The sequence below is a fragment of the Capra hircus genome, chromosome 12 (genome assembly GCF_001704415.2).
Source record: "Capra hircus breed San Clemente chromosome 12, ASM170441v1, whole genome shotgun sequence".
Classification (NCBI taxonomy): Eukaryota; Metazoa; Chordata; class Mammalia; order Artiodactyla; family Bovidae; genus Capra; species Capra hircus.
Window position 1 is genome coordinate 65,822,810 of NC_030819.1, and position 15,074 is coordinate 65,837,883.

At 46.8% G+C, this 15,074-nt stretch overlaps 1 non-coding gene across 1 annotated transcript; it reads left to right on the forward strand.

Annotated features, from left to right (window-relative positions):
* On the forward strand, window positions 14,404–14,475 carry TRNAY-GUA. Its single transcript has one exon. It is a non-coding gene; the product is annotated as a tRNA-Tyr (tRNA).

The following is a 15,074-nucleotide window of genomic DNA, read 5'->3' on the forward strand; positions in this document are numbered from 1 at the left end:
GAGTGATGTGGTTTGATTGGCGGTGGGGTCTGTGATGCTGGGAAAGGGAGGCCGAGCAAAGAAACGTCAGATGCGGGACAGTTCTGGAATGCTCCTGGATGCATAAGCTGGAGACATAATGTCCCGTAGGAATAGCAGTGACAAGCACAGATCCGGCCCCTCAATGCTCTGAGCCCAACCAGCCAAGCGGAAAAGAGAGTGTGGGTGCTGGGTGACAGACACAAGGCAGAGCCCAGGGAGGCCCCTGATGGAGCCAGGTGGGCTGATATTTTGGGTGATGAAGGCCCATCAGTACTGCCAGCTCTTTAGCCGAGGCTGTGAGGGGTGGAGGTCTCCATGGACAAATCAGGGTCTATCACAAGGTTGTGCCCCTTGAGAGTAATGCTGCACCTTAAAATTACTGTTTTTTTAAACATGTTTATTTTTGGCTGCACTAGGTCTTCATTGCTGGGCGCAGGCTTCCTCTAGTTGCAGTGAGCATGGGGCTCCTCTCTAGCTGCAGTGTGTGGGCCTCTCACGGCGGTGGCCTCTCTGTTGCAGAGCATGGGCTCTAGGGCCATCAGCTTCAGTGGTTATGACATATGGGCTTCGTTGCCCCATGGCAGGTGGTATCTTCCCAGACCAGGGATCGAACCCATGGCCCCTGCTTTGGCAGGTGGATTCTTATCCACTGGACCATCAGGGAAGTCCAGTGCTGTACTTTAAAGGCCTCCTGCCTCATCCCCAGGAGCATCCTCACGCCAGTAGCATCCCAGTCTGATTGTTGAAGAAGAAATGGGGACTCTCACATGTGGTGGTTCCTTGCAATTGCTTTGTTGGGCTTGGCACTGCGTGTAATGATGTGATGGTGATTTGTCCTGAGGAATTACACCTCAAGTCAAAACAGAGACTCGGGTGCAGGATGTCAAGGAGTCGGAACCATCAGGCACAAACACCACTCACCCTAAACGAGGTTCAGGCCTTTATTTCCTTCACTGAACTTCAGGGTCCCTTGGGGCTGGCATGGGGGTAAGGGTGGAAAGCACGCCCACCTGTCTGGGACCAGCTCTCCCTCACTGCTTTGGCCGCCACTCAGTGTCAGCCAGTGAGCCCAGTGGCATCCACTGGCAGAGACCTCATTCTCCACCTTCCTCAAAGGCAGGAGCCCCTTATGGTCAGACACGGCAGACTGTATCCTGCTGAGGCCACATCGGGGAGATGTTGTCAGCACTCATGTGGTCTGGCAGTTGGTACTGGATGCCAGCTGGGGAGCCTGGGCACCCTGGCCTCCCCTCACAGTCCATTGGTTTACAGGTGTATCCGCCACATTGATTCCATGTGAGACATTACATGATTGTCCATATACGTTCTTTGCAAGTTGCCACAACTTACCAATGTGTTCCTTACTTTTTCTGTGCTGTCCAAAACATGTTGGTGACTTTGGCATACAGCAGGTGTTTATCTCCTTTAGAGGAGGTAGGCATATATTTATTGGTAATGGGGTAAGCACGTTTATAATTCCAAGTGATTTTTGAGGAAAACATGTTTACAAGCAAAGGAATGGTTTTGGTGGAAAAGCTTATCAGTTTTAAACACAGCATACGGGTGTTCATTCATGCTGGTTAAAATATAGGATGAGGCATCATTTACAAAAATTCATTTTGCATACCTCAGACTGGACAGTGGGTTATCTTTACCACCTATTGTTTGCCTCAATATATGTTTAGATTTGTTTGCATTTTCTAGTACACCTGGTTTCTCATCCTGGAAGCAGGGTAATGCTGTGTTCATTGGGAGCAGTTCATTGAAAAAAAAAGTGCTACCCAAAATACCTAGGAGAATAGTGGTGAGATGATGTATTGGGTACTGGCGCTTTGGGTGTAGATTTTCTGGACATTGTGCTCCATGAGGTTAGGAGATGTTCTTTCTTGCTCACAGCTGTATTCTCAATCTTAGAGTCTAGCATAAAAAAGGTGCTTAATACACACTTGTTGGATGAGTGAATGAATGAATGAAAGGGAAAATGACTCTTTTAACACCTACCCCCTCAAAAAAAACCCAAAGAATTCAAAACACTATACAGATCTTATTTTTCACTCAGAACTTCTTCCAGATGAGATGAGAAAGAGTAGTATTTGAGCCATTATATAAATAGGAAGAGAGAAATACTTCAACAGCTTTGCCCTTGGTTTCCCAGGTGGATCCTGAGTAAAGTGGGGTCTCTTTTCATCCTGGGCACCAGGGGACTGGACCACGTGGCAGGTGGAGAAGCCGTGAACTGCTGCCTGCCTGCCAGAAACAGCTTTCTGTCCCAGCCCTGGGTCTCTGCGTCCTGCCTGTCACTTTAGTGGAAGTCAACCTCCCTCGTGCACCCACCTGGCCTGTAGCTTAACTGATTCTGTCGAGGGGGAGGGGCTTGTGATGACCACGGTTGGATGTCTGATTTCTAGACTCAAGAGTTAACAGGGAGGGACTTTGCTGATATAAGCCTAGTGGTTAAGAGTTTACCTTGTAGTGCAGGAGGTTGCGGATTTGATCCCTGGTTTGGGGAGCATGTCTTAGGGCCAAAAAATCCAAACCATAAAACAGAAGCAATATTGTAAATAATTCAATAAAGGCTTTAAAAATGGTCCACATTAAAAAAAAAAAAAAAGCCTCTTAATAGAGAGTCAGTGGAGCCTGGACTCAGAAGTAAGGACCAAGTAGTACTGGGCTTCTTTGTCAGACAGACGCAGGGAGCTGCCTGTGGGCCACAGGGGTGGGGCAGGAGCTGAGGCCCTGTGGGTGGACGTTGTACCCTGTAGCCCTTCATGGTGAGTCTATAAACAGGATCATGGCCGTGGACCTCTTGATTCTGCCATGAAGCTGCCCACTAAGTCACCCAGGGCCAGTCTTCAACATCCTTACGCCTTAGTTTCCTGATCTGTAAGGTGGCAATAATAAACTCATCTGACGATTGTGAGTATATAAATGAAATAAATCATATGAAAATAGTTTGCAAATCATGAAGCTCTAGAAAATACATTCTTGTTTTCAGTTAGATTGTTTTTTTAAAAATGAGAGCTGACTTTTATTGGCTAAGTGGCATGCTAAGCCTTTTATAAACATGATCTCATTCACTCTTCATAACCTGTCTGTTGGGTAAATGTTCCTCATGGTCATTTTAATAGGATAAAAATATAAAGAAAACCCCAAATATCTGTGATTCCACTCTTCTAGTCTGATAAGTAGAAGAGTGTGTGGTTATTTCGGTTTTCTTTCTATCCTTTGGGATGCCAGGGACGGTGAGGTGTGGGAGAAGGGTTTGGGAAAGGTGTGCGTGCGCCAGGGCAGTGCCCAGGTCTGCATTCTGGCCACTGACTCTCAGGGCAGTTGGGGTTGGGGCACAGGGGCTAGAGGCCAGCTGGGGGTATAAAAAGAGAAAACAGTGGTTCCCGTTTTGAGCCCAGGCACTCAGCTAAGAGTCTCATCCAGTTCTCATTAATCCTCATGGCGCCTGGGTGTCAGCTATGGATCCTATTGTATAGATCAGAGATGGAGGCACAGAGAGGTGATTTGCCCTAAAATACTTCAAGGAAGCATCAGGCCCAGATGCGACACTGGGTGGACTAACTCCAGGCCCTGGAAGCCCCTCGGTCTTCCAAGAAGAGTGGAGCCCGTTGACCTGTTTTGCCACTTGTCTGCTGAAATCTCTCTCTTTTTGAGGGAGGTCCAGCCTAAAGGGATTTGTCCCCAGGTAAAAGGAAAGAGCTTGTCTTTAACACTGCTGGTGGATTGCTATTCTCTCAGCAGCCAATTAGATGCAATTGTGACTGGTTCCAAACAGGAAAATGAGTACATTAAGGCTGTATATTGTCACCCTGCTTATTTAACTTATATGCAGAGTATATCATGAGAAACGCTGGGCTGGAGGAAGCACAAGCTGGAATCAAGATTGCCAGGAGAAATATCAATAACCTCAGATATGCAGATGATACCACCCTTGCGGCAGAAAGTGAAGAAGAACTAAAGAGCCTCTTGATGAAAGTAAAAGTGGAGAGTGAAAAAGTTGGCTTAAAGCTCAACATTCAGAAAACTAAGATCATGGCATCTGGTCCCATCAATTCATGGCAAATAGATGGGGAAACAATGGAAATAGTGGCTGACTATTTTTCTGGGCTCCAAAATTACTGCAGATGGTGATTGCAGCCATGAAATTAAAAGACGCTCACTCCTTGGAAGAAAGCTATGACCAATCTAGAGAGCATATTAAAAAGCAGAGATATTACTTTGCCAACAAAAGTAGTCAAAGCTGGTTTTTCCAGTGGTCATGTGGGTGTAAGAGTCGGACTATAAAGAAAGCTGAGCACCGAAGAATTGAAGCTTTTGAACTGTGGTGTTGGAGATGACTGTTGAGAGTCCCTTGGACTGCAAGGAGATCCAACCAGTCCATTCTAAAGGAGATCAGTCCTGAATATTCACTGGAAGGACTGATACTGGAGCTGAAACTCCAATACTTTGGCTACCTGATGGAAGAACCGACTCATTCGAAAAGACACTGATCCTGGGAAAGATTGAAGGCGGGAGAAGTGGACGATAGAGGATGAGATGGTTGGATGGCATCACTGACATGAGGCACATGAGTTTGAGCAAGCTCCAGGAGTTGGTGATGGACAAGGAAGCCTGGCATGCTGCAGTCCATGGGGTCGCAAAGAGTCAGACACGACTGAGCGAATGAACTGAACTGAACTGAAAGTCCCTCAGGCCATGTGGTGCAGCTGGAGGGGGGAAATAAAATACATTTGCTCACTTGCCTGCTGTGTCTGCCCAGGGAGTGCTGTTTGTGGGGTTGTCTGAGTTTGGGTACTTTTGTCCACAAGGGGTTTGAGAACTGAGTGAATCCCCTGGGGCAGGTGCAGGGCCCTGGGCTATGGGGCCAGTGGCCTTGGTCGTTCTTTCTCTCATTTTATCCCAGCCCATAAGTTAAAAAGGACAGGCAGTCCTGCAAGATGTCTTCCAGGGCTGGCTGCTGGAGAAGGCAGTCAACTGCACAGATACTTCGGAAAATTTGGAGAGGGGGTGTGAAATACAGGTGCTGGAATAGGCAAGCCCTGAATTCCAATTGTGGACAAATCACTCAGCTTGCAAAGCCTTAGTTTCCTCTATCTGTACAGCAGGAATGATTACATTACCTGCCTCTCAGATGGATGGGGAGAAGGAACGGAGGACTACATGAAGCCATGTATGTGTATCTAGTGCTTAGCACAGAGAACGTGCTCAAAAAGGGCTAGTCATAGTAATAGTTATTATTGTAATTATAAAAATTATATGTGTACACTGCATAATATGTAATAAGATCAATAATTAGTATATATTATAATAATTATATATGATCACAATAATTATATATATTTATACTGTATATGGGCTTCCCTGGTAGCTCAGAGGGTAAAGAATCCACCTGCAATGCAGGAGACCCCAGTTCAATTCCTGGGTCAAGAAGATCCCCTGGAGAAGGGATAGACCACCCACTCCAGTATTCTTGGGCTTCCCTGGTGGCTCAGGTGGTAAAGAATCTGCCTGCAATGCAGGAGACCTGGGTTTGATCCCTGAGTTTGGGAAGATTCTCTGGAGGAGGGCATGGCAACCCACTCCAGTATTCTTACCTGAAGAATCTCCATGGACAGAGGAGCTGGGTGGGCTACAGAGCATGGGATTGCAGAGAGTCGGACACGACTGAGCGACTAAGCACACACACCCATGCTCATATATGTATTATATATGATATGCATATAATTATATATAATATACATTACTATTTTATAGAATATATGTAATACATATACAATGTATAACATGTTTAGCAGAAATTATGCTTAATATTTATATTAAATATGTATTATATCTTATTATATAACAGCATATAATAATAGTAATAGTTTTGAGATATGGACAAATCATCAGTCTACTCTTCTCCCACGTGCATGTGACCACCCACACTGAGCTAGCTTCCTAGGGTTCATGTGACAAAGTACCACAAATTGGGTGGTTTATAACAACAGAAATATTGTCTCCCAGTCCTGGAGGCCAGAAGCTGGAGATCAAGCAGTCAGTGGCTTTGGCTCCTCTGAGGGGCTCTGCAGAAGAACCTGGCTTCCTGCTGCTCTCCCAGCCTCTGGGAGCTGGCAACAGTCCTTGGCCTGTGGACACGTCACTGTGATCTCTGTCACCACATGGGTTTCTCATAAACAGACCGGTCATGCTGGATTCAGGGCTTCCCCTAATTGAGTGGGGCTTCATCTGAACTTCATTACGTCTCCAGGACCCTATTTCCAAAGGTTGCCTTCACAGTCACCTTTGATTAGCATGACTTCAGCATCCTTTTCAGAGAAGGCGATGGCACCCCACTCCAGTACTCTTGCCTGGAAAATCCCACGGACAGAGGAGCCTGGTAGGCTGCAGTCCATGGGGTCGCTAAGAGTCGGACACGACTGAGCGACTTCCCTGTCACTTTTCACTTTCATGCATTGGAGAAGGAAATGGCAACCCACTCCAGTGTTCTTGCCTGGAGAATCCCAGGGACAGGGGAGCCTGGTGGGCTGCTGTCTATGGGGTCGCACAGAGTCGGACACGACTGAAGCGACTTAGCAGTAGCAGCAGCAGCAGCAGAATCCTTTTAGGGCACATAATTCATCCCTTAAGACCCACCTCTTTATGCTGGAGAGTCTTTCATTTTTAGTTCATTATTCTCAGCCCTTATCCTCTGTAGAGGAGTTAGCTTTGTAATTCTTTCAGATGCCCAGGTGCGTTCATTTCTGTGGCTGGACTGTCAGGTCTTGAGACAGAAACATTCCAGGTAGAAAGGGGTGCACCGTCTTATCCATGGCCTTCACTTCATTGTGAAGGAATGCGGTCACTGATTCAACAAGTGCATTCTGAGGTCCTACTCTGTGCAACTAACCACCTGGGATTAGGGCTGAAAATGAATGTGACCTTTGGAGATAGCACTGTGTGGGGTACGGGAGTGAGCAGTGAATTACACACAGTCCTATCCACATAGGGATTCACAATCTCGTGGGAAGATAGTCAGAATATGAATAGATTGAAAAGCAAAATAATTATTATTATGGTATGGAAAGTAACGGGCACAGCGAGAGCATGAGCTGGGGCTGTGTCGAAGGGTGACTGGATTCACACAGCTGGTGGGAATCAGGCCTCCATCTCCTGCCTTTCACTAATTATTTCTGGCTGTGCTGAGTCTTTGTGGCCGTGCGGGCTTTCTCCACTGGGGGAGCGGGGGCTACCCTCCAGCTGCGGTGTTTGGGCTTCCCTTGTCGTGGAGCACAGGCTCTAGATATGTGGGCTCAGGATCTGCAGCGCATGGGCTCGGCAGTTGCAGTGCGTGGGCTTACTTGCTCCACAGCATGAGGGGTCTTCCCGGACGAAGGATCAAACCTGTGTCCCCTGCATTGACAGGTGGATTCTTAACTGCTGGACCAGCAGGCAAGTCCTGACTCCTGAGCCTTCGATCCTGCCTGTGATAGGGTAAGGAAGAGAGTAAACAACGCTCCACCCCCCACCCCAAGCTAAGTCGCCATCAGGTACTTGCAGAGGTCACACTTTCCTGGACCTGTGACGATGGCCTTAGGAAAAATTCCCAGCTGAACAGCGGCATGATTTTAATACTAGATTGTAGGCTGCTCCTCACTGGCGCTAGCCAAGGGGCTGAAGTAGCAGCAGCTGGGCGTCCTGTCTTTAGCATCAGTGGTGCACGGTTATTCTGAGTTTAGATGAACCTGTTGGGGGGTGGGTCTCGGACAAAGAGAAGAAAGAGGCCAGAGGTGGGCTCGATCCTCACAGGGTGACCATTACACAGGCCCCCAAAACACACATCCGACTGCATGCTTGTCTTTCCAGCCCTGCTTCGAAAGCACAGTTTCACAGTGCATTTGAGAAATTCTTACTGGTGAGAAGGCAAGGTGAGCCTCTCCCACAGAACTCAGCAGGAAGCTGGAACAACATGCATTCTGGGTGCGTTGTAGATTTAATTAATTTGCCTGAGAATACTTCAATTGCTTTCTCTCTCATATGAATGAAATCCCCATGATTTCTAATCAGTTTCTATGGTTTTTCTTGCTCTGTTCAAATACATTAATTAGCTTGTCAGTTTATTATGGATATTGCCTACCCCCCCTTCAAAGTTGAGCCCGTATTAATTTAGTTTTGATTTCCACAGTGTTTAAAAATAGAGCAAAAATCATTTTGAGTAGCATATAATCAGGCCTGTAGGTATTTAAGGGGTTTGTCACAGGCATCCAGATTTTCATTGCTTTTCTCTTTTCCTGGGCTGGAGATGTGACTGTAATCTCCTGTCTTACCTTGCAGCAAGGTGAGTCAGTCCCAGTTTTCTCTCTAAATATTTAGTGTCACTTAAAAATCCATGGCTCTTGACCTGCCACGCTGTCCCCTGCTCTGGAAACCATCAAGACTGTCCTTAGGGTAGGCCTCAGTAAATATAGCTTCATGGAGAGGAAGATTAGTTGTGCCTTTTTAATTTAGTGTTGAAAAGCATGGAAACTGCAGGTTCCCTCATCCTAAGACACTGGGGGCCATCATTTGATGCTGTTCCAAAAGGCTGATGTTTTCAATCCAAGTGCCTTCTTCCTGGCTGCTCGGCCACAGCCTGGGTGACAGCAGTGGGTACCTGACTCACTTGGGCAGAGGTGGTGGCCCTGTGTCTCTGGTTCTTCACCTTATTTTACTCCCAGGACAGCAGTGCTCAGACATGGCCATACTTTTGGATTGCTTGGGGGAAAACTGTAGAAAATCCAGGTGCCTGGGCCCCATCCAGCCCAAGTGAATCAGAATTTGGGTAAAGCCTGGTATATTTCTCTTCTTAATCTTTTATTTTGTATTGGAGTATAGCAGATTAATGATGTTGTGATAGTTTTAGGTGAACAGTGAAGGGACTCATACATGTATCCATTCATATACATATACACATACATACGTCCATTCTCCCACAAACCCTAGAGCCTGGTATTTTTTGTTGTTGTTGTCTATTTATTACTTACTTGGCTGCACTGGGTCTTAGCTGTGGCATGTGGGATCTTCAGGATCTTTATTCGTGGCGTGGTGGGGGTGTGGGGGAGCTGTGCATTACCCTGACCAGGGATTGAACCCAGACCCCTCGCATTGGAAGTGCAGTCTTAGCCACTAGATCACCAGGGTAGTCCCAACCTGGTATTTCTGATACCTAATGGACAGCCAGGTTTGACGAGCACTGACTGAGGGCCTGGTAAGAATGGGGTGATGAGCACCAAATTGCACCACCCCAAAAAGGTACATTCAGAATTTTCCACAGTTTATTGTGATCCACACAGTCAAAGGCTTTGGCATAGTCAATAAAGCAGAAATAGATGTTTTTCTGGAACTCTTGCTTTTTCAATGATCCAGCAGATGTTGGCAATTTGGTCTCTGGTTCCTCTGCCTTTTCTAAAACCAGCCTGAACATCTGGAAGTTCACGGTTCACGTATTGCTGAAGCCTGGGTTGCAGAATTTTGAGCATTACTTTACTAGCGTGTGAGATGTGCGGTACTTGGAGCATTCTTTGGCATTGCCTTTCTTTGGGATTGGAATGAAAACTGACCTTATCCAGTCCTGTGGCCACTGCTGAGTTTTCCAAATTTGCTGGCATATTGAGTGCAGCACTTTCACAGCATCATCTTTCAGGATTTGAAATAGCTCAACTGGAATTTCATCACCTCCACTAGCTTTGTTCCTAGCGAAGCTTTCTAAGGCCCACTTGACTTCACATTCCAGGATGTCTGGCTCTAGGTTGAGTGATCACACCATCATGATTATCTTGGTCGTGAAGATCTTTTTTGTACAGTTCTTCTGTGTATTCTTGCCACCTCTTCTTAATATCTTCTGCTTCTGTTAGGACCATACCATTTCTGTCCTTTATCAAGCCCATCTTTGCATGAAATGTTCCCTTGGTATCTCTAATTTTCTTGAAGAGATCTCTAGTCTTTCCCATTCTGTTGTTTGCCTCTGTTTCTTTGCATTGATCACTGAGGAAGGCTTTCTTATCTCTTCCTGCTATTCTTTGGAACTCTGCATTCAGATGGGTATATCTTTCCTTTTCTTCTTTGCTTTTTGCTTTTCTTCTTTTCACAGCAATTTGTAAGGCCTCCTTAGACAGCCATTTTGCTTTTTTGCATTTCTTTTCCATGGGGATGGTCTTGATCCCTGTCTCCTGTACAATGTCACGAACCTCCGTCATTAGTTCATCAGGCACTCTATCTATCAGATCTAGTCCCTTAAATCTATTTCTCACTTCCACTGTATAATCATAAGGGATTTGATTTAGGTCATACCTGAATGGTCTAGTGGTTTTCCCTACTTTCTTCAATTTAAGTCTGAATTTGGCAATAAGGAGTTCATGATCTGAGCCACAGTCAGCTCCTGGTCTTGTTTTTGTTGACTGTATAGAGCTTCTCCATCATTGGCTGCAAAGAATATAATCAATCTGATTTCGATGTTGGCCATCTGGTGATGTCCATGTGTAGAGTCTTCTCTTGTGTTGTTGGAAAGGGTGTTTGCTATGAAAATTCTGAAAGAGATGGGAATACCAGACCACCTGACCTGCCTCTTGAGAAACCTATATGCAGGTCAGGAAGCAACAGTTAAAACTGGACATGGAACAACAGACTGGTTCCAAATAGGAAAAGGAGTACGTCAAGGCTGTATATTGTCACCTTGCTTATTTAACTTATATGCAGAGTACATCATGAGAAATGCTGGGCTGGAAGAAGCACAGGCTGGAATCAAGATTGCTGGGAGAAATATCAGTAACCTCAGATATGCAGATGACATCACCCTTATGGCAGAAAGTGAAGAGGAACTAAAAAGCTTCTTGATGAAAGTGAAAGTGGAAAGTGAAAAAGTTGGCTTAAAGCTCAACATTCAGAAAACTAAGATCATGGCATCTGGTCCCATCACTTCATGGGAAATAGATGGGGAAACAGTAGAAACAGTGTCAGACTTTATTTTTCTGGGCTCCAAAATCACTGCAGATGGTGATTGCAGCCATGAAATTAAAAGACACTTACTCCTTGAAGAAAAGTTATGGCCAACCTAGATAGCATATTGAAAAGCAGAGACATTACTTTGCCAACAAAGTTCCGTCTAGTCAAGGCTATGGTTTTTCCTGTGGTCATGTATGGATGTGAGAGTTGGACTGTGAAGAAGGCTGAGCACCGAAGAATTGATGCTTTTGAACTGTGGTGTTGGAGAAGACTCTTGAGAGTCCCTTGGACTGCAAGGAGATCCAACCAGTCCATTCTGAAGGATATTAACCCTGGAATTTCTTTGGAAGGAATGATGCTAAAGCTGAAACTCCAGTACTTTGGCCACCTCATGCAAAGAGTTGACTCATTGGAAAAGACTCTGATGCTGGGAGGGATTGGGGGCAGGAGGAGAAGGGGACGACAGAGGATGCGATGGTTGGATAGCATCACTGACTCGATGGATGTGAGTCTGAGTGAACTCCGGGAGTTGGTGATGGACAGGAAGGCCTGGCGTGCTGCGATTCATGGGGTCGCAAAGAGTCGGACATGACTGAGCAAGTGAACTGAACTGACTGAAAAAGGTACACTGAAGTTCTAGTGCCCTAATTCCTTAGAATGTGACTTTATCTGGAGATAGGGTTTTTGCAGAAGTGGTCAAGTAAAGATGAGGCTGTTCAGATGGACCCTAATCCTGCCCTTTTAAAAATGGGAAACTTAGGGACAGCACACAGGGTGAGAGCCAAGAGGTGATGAAGGTGGAAACTATGCTGATGTTTCTATAAGCCTTGGAATGCCGAGGGTAGCTGGCAAACCTGCAGAAGTGGGGTGGGAGGCATGAAACAGACTTTGCCTCACAGTCCTCAGGAGAAACCAACCCTGCCTACACCCTGATCATCTTTTGGCCTCCGGAATTGTGAGATACTAAATTTCTGTTGTTCTCAGCCACCAGTGGTACTTTGTGACAGCAGCCCCAGGCATCCAGTGCAGGGGCTTGTGATCCTACAGGTGGAGGTAGCCCTTGCCTTCTGGGACTTCCAGTTCATGTTTAAATGTGTCTGAACCAGGCAGCATCTCTCATAGACCCCCTCCTCCAGCCCAGGGCCGCATCTGAGGGCCACAAGGACAGGCTTCAAAGGCCCATCCCCATCATGTCTGCTCGGGCTCAGTCAGTTCTGTCTACTCTCTGCTGATCAGACAAAACACTCCTGAGGAGGTGATGCTTTGCTTCTTTCCAGGATCCCTGCTCTGGCTGCTGACGCCAGTAACCCTTTGGCCAGTCCTCCCTATACCCACTTTCTTTCCCTTTTTCCGAAGCCCCAGCAGGGGTTGAGCCATCCTTTCCCATATGCTGGAAGTTGGATAGACTCCTCAGATGCCTGGGGCTCTCTCTGTGGCCCCCAAAGACTTCAGGGACATCCTCACATCCACCATGTTGGTGTCACCTGCTGTCCCCTGGCTGGAAGTCCATTTCAACTTGGATCTGAACATAGCAATGTTCTTCCTATGAAATAAATATTCCTAGTGACTGGTACTGCGAGGCGCATCCCCGGTGTGCTTCTGCCAAGTAAAACTCTTCATGAAGACTGTTAACATACAGATGACATGCTGGGTGAAACACCAGCCATTTCTACTCTGGGCCTACCAGACTCATTCCAAATGACCACAGTGACCATGAAACATCAGAATATCATTTCAGAAAATTCCTGAACATGAGGCAGATGCGATGATCTCTAGTTTGTTTGTCAAAACATCCAGATAGAAAGTAGAAAGCTCAGTTTGCCATCCAAACGTTTATTTTATGTGTCTGGGATAGAAGAAATGGAGGCCCTGAGTGTTTCACTTCTTACTTGTTTTTGCCTGAGCTCTTAACTCCCACCTCCCCCCAGCCCTCCTCAGCTGCAGCAACTGAGGCTGGGTGCCTGATTCAGGTCAGTAAATGTAGGCAGACTCTCTCTCCCTGAGTGGGCGAGGCCTGAAGTTCATCTTGCTCCCGAGAGCCTGGTGGTGCTGTGAGCGTGAGCCCGTGTTTACTGAAAGCACAGAGGCTCTACCTAGGGGCAGGGGGATGTAGCGGTTAAAGAAGAGAACCTGGGAGTCGGAGCTGGGTGGGTTGCTGCTCACTGGCCCTCCCATCTTGGGCTGCTCTGTAACCTCTCCAGGCTCCTGCTCCCTCTTCCGTAAAATGAAGCTCACGAAGAACTCCTTGCTAAGGTTGTTGCGAGGTCGCGGGAGACGTTTCACAGAAACACTTGATTCAGGTTAAGTCCACCTGCACCAACAGGAGCTCCTGTTCCTGTAACACCCCAGTTCCTCCTGTTCTGCACCCCTGTGCCTATGGCTTCCGGCCCAGGCTCCCTCTGACACCACTGCTCCTCCCAGGGTCGTTTTTGGTCTGACTGATGACCCCTTACCTTGCATCTGCTTGGGGCCCTCCCTGAATTCAGGTAGACCACAGAGAACTATGATGTCACCCCCCTCCCCGCCCACTGGACTTTAGGTATCACCTCCACCCAGACCGGAACCCCTGAAAGAATGACAGGAGCGGATGGAACACAGTTGTTCATCCCTCTTGGTTAGTGCAGGAGGGGTCAGCTCAGCCTCCAGCCCAGCCTTGTTCTGTCCCACTATCATCATCTCACAGGTCAGCTACTGAGGCGTCAGCAGACCATGGGACCCAACTGCCTGCCTCGGGACCTTGGCATGTGATAAACATTTGTGAGGATTTGTATTTCGAATTGTCACAGACATTTGTCTGTCTTTTCGTTCTCTGTAGAAAAGGAAATAGAAAGCAAAACCCCATCTCATTACAGAAACCTGAAAACGGATGCAGATCTGTGTGGGTCTCTTGATGCTGTTATAGGCAAAACATTGCATTACAAAGGAAAGTGAGAACCTCAGTAAAACATGGGTCTGTGTGTGTGTGTACGAGAGAGAAAGAGAGAGAATGACACTTGTTCAGATAGATCTCTTCAGGGAAGGGCCAGCTGAGTCAGCCTTGCACAGACTCAGCCCTCAGTTGAAAGCGCTCCCTGCTTCCTGCCCAACACCTGTCTGGTTCATCTGTCTGCTTCCAGCCAACTGGGAGCATATCAGGATCTAGTCTTATATTCTCGACAGAGCTGGGTTTCTGGCACATAGTAGGTGCTCAGTAAACACTGGACAAAGGTGAAAACTAGGTCCTACAGTGTCAGCTTCCTGAGCCTATCCTCACTCATGGCAATTTCAAGCGTGGCCTACGCATGTCAATTTCTTCTCTTTAAAAAGAAGCGCCTCCTGGGTGCTAGATACTTACTGAACACTTTTTCCATATACTGTTTTTTTTTTTTTTCAATGTGGACCATTTTTTAAAGTCTTTATTGAACTTGTTGGGCTTCCCTGGTGGCTCAGGTGGTAAAGTATCTGCCTGTAGCGCAGGAGACCCAGGTTCGATCCCTGGGTCGGGAAGATCCCCTGGAGAAGGGAATGGCTACCCACTCCAGTATTCTTACCTGGAGAATCTCATGGATGGAGGAGCCTGGTGGGCTACGGTCCATGGGGTTGCAAGAGTTGGACACGACTGAGTGACTAGCACTTTCACTGTTACACTTCCACTGAATTTGTTACAATATTTCTGTTTTCTGTTTTGGTTTTTTGGCTGCAAGGCATGTGGAATCTTAGCTCCCCAGACAGGGATTGAAACTGCACCCCCTACATTGGCAGGTAAAGTCTTAACCACTGGACTGCTGGAGAAGTCCCTCCCTGTAATGTTTAGGCTCCCTTCTCACACAAGGACCTTGTGAGGAAGGTATTCTTAGCCTCATTTGGCAAAGGAGGCCCCTGAGACTCAGCGGTGGGAGAGTTAGCTTTGCTCACGCAGCTGGACAGACACAGAACAAGGAGTCAGGCTTGGTCTTTGCTTAGTTACTCAGCTCTTTTATTTGTATTTAACTTTTGAAGCTCTTGAACCATATCCATTGCAACAGTACAGTCACGTGGTTTTGAGGGCAGGAACCGAGTGTCATGTTTCTTTGAAACTCCCACAGGGTCAGGAGTACCTGATAAAG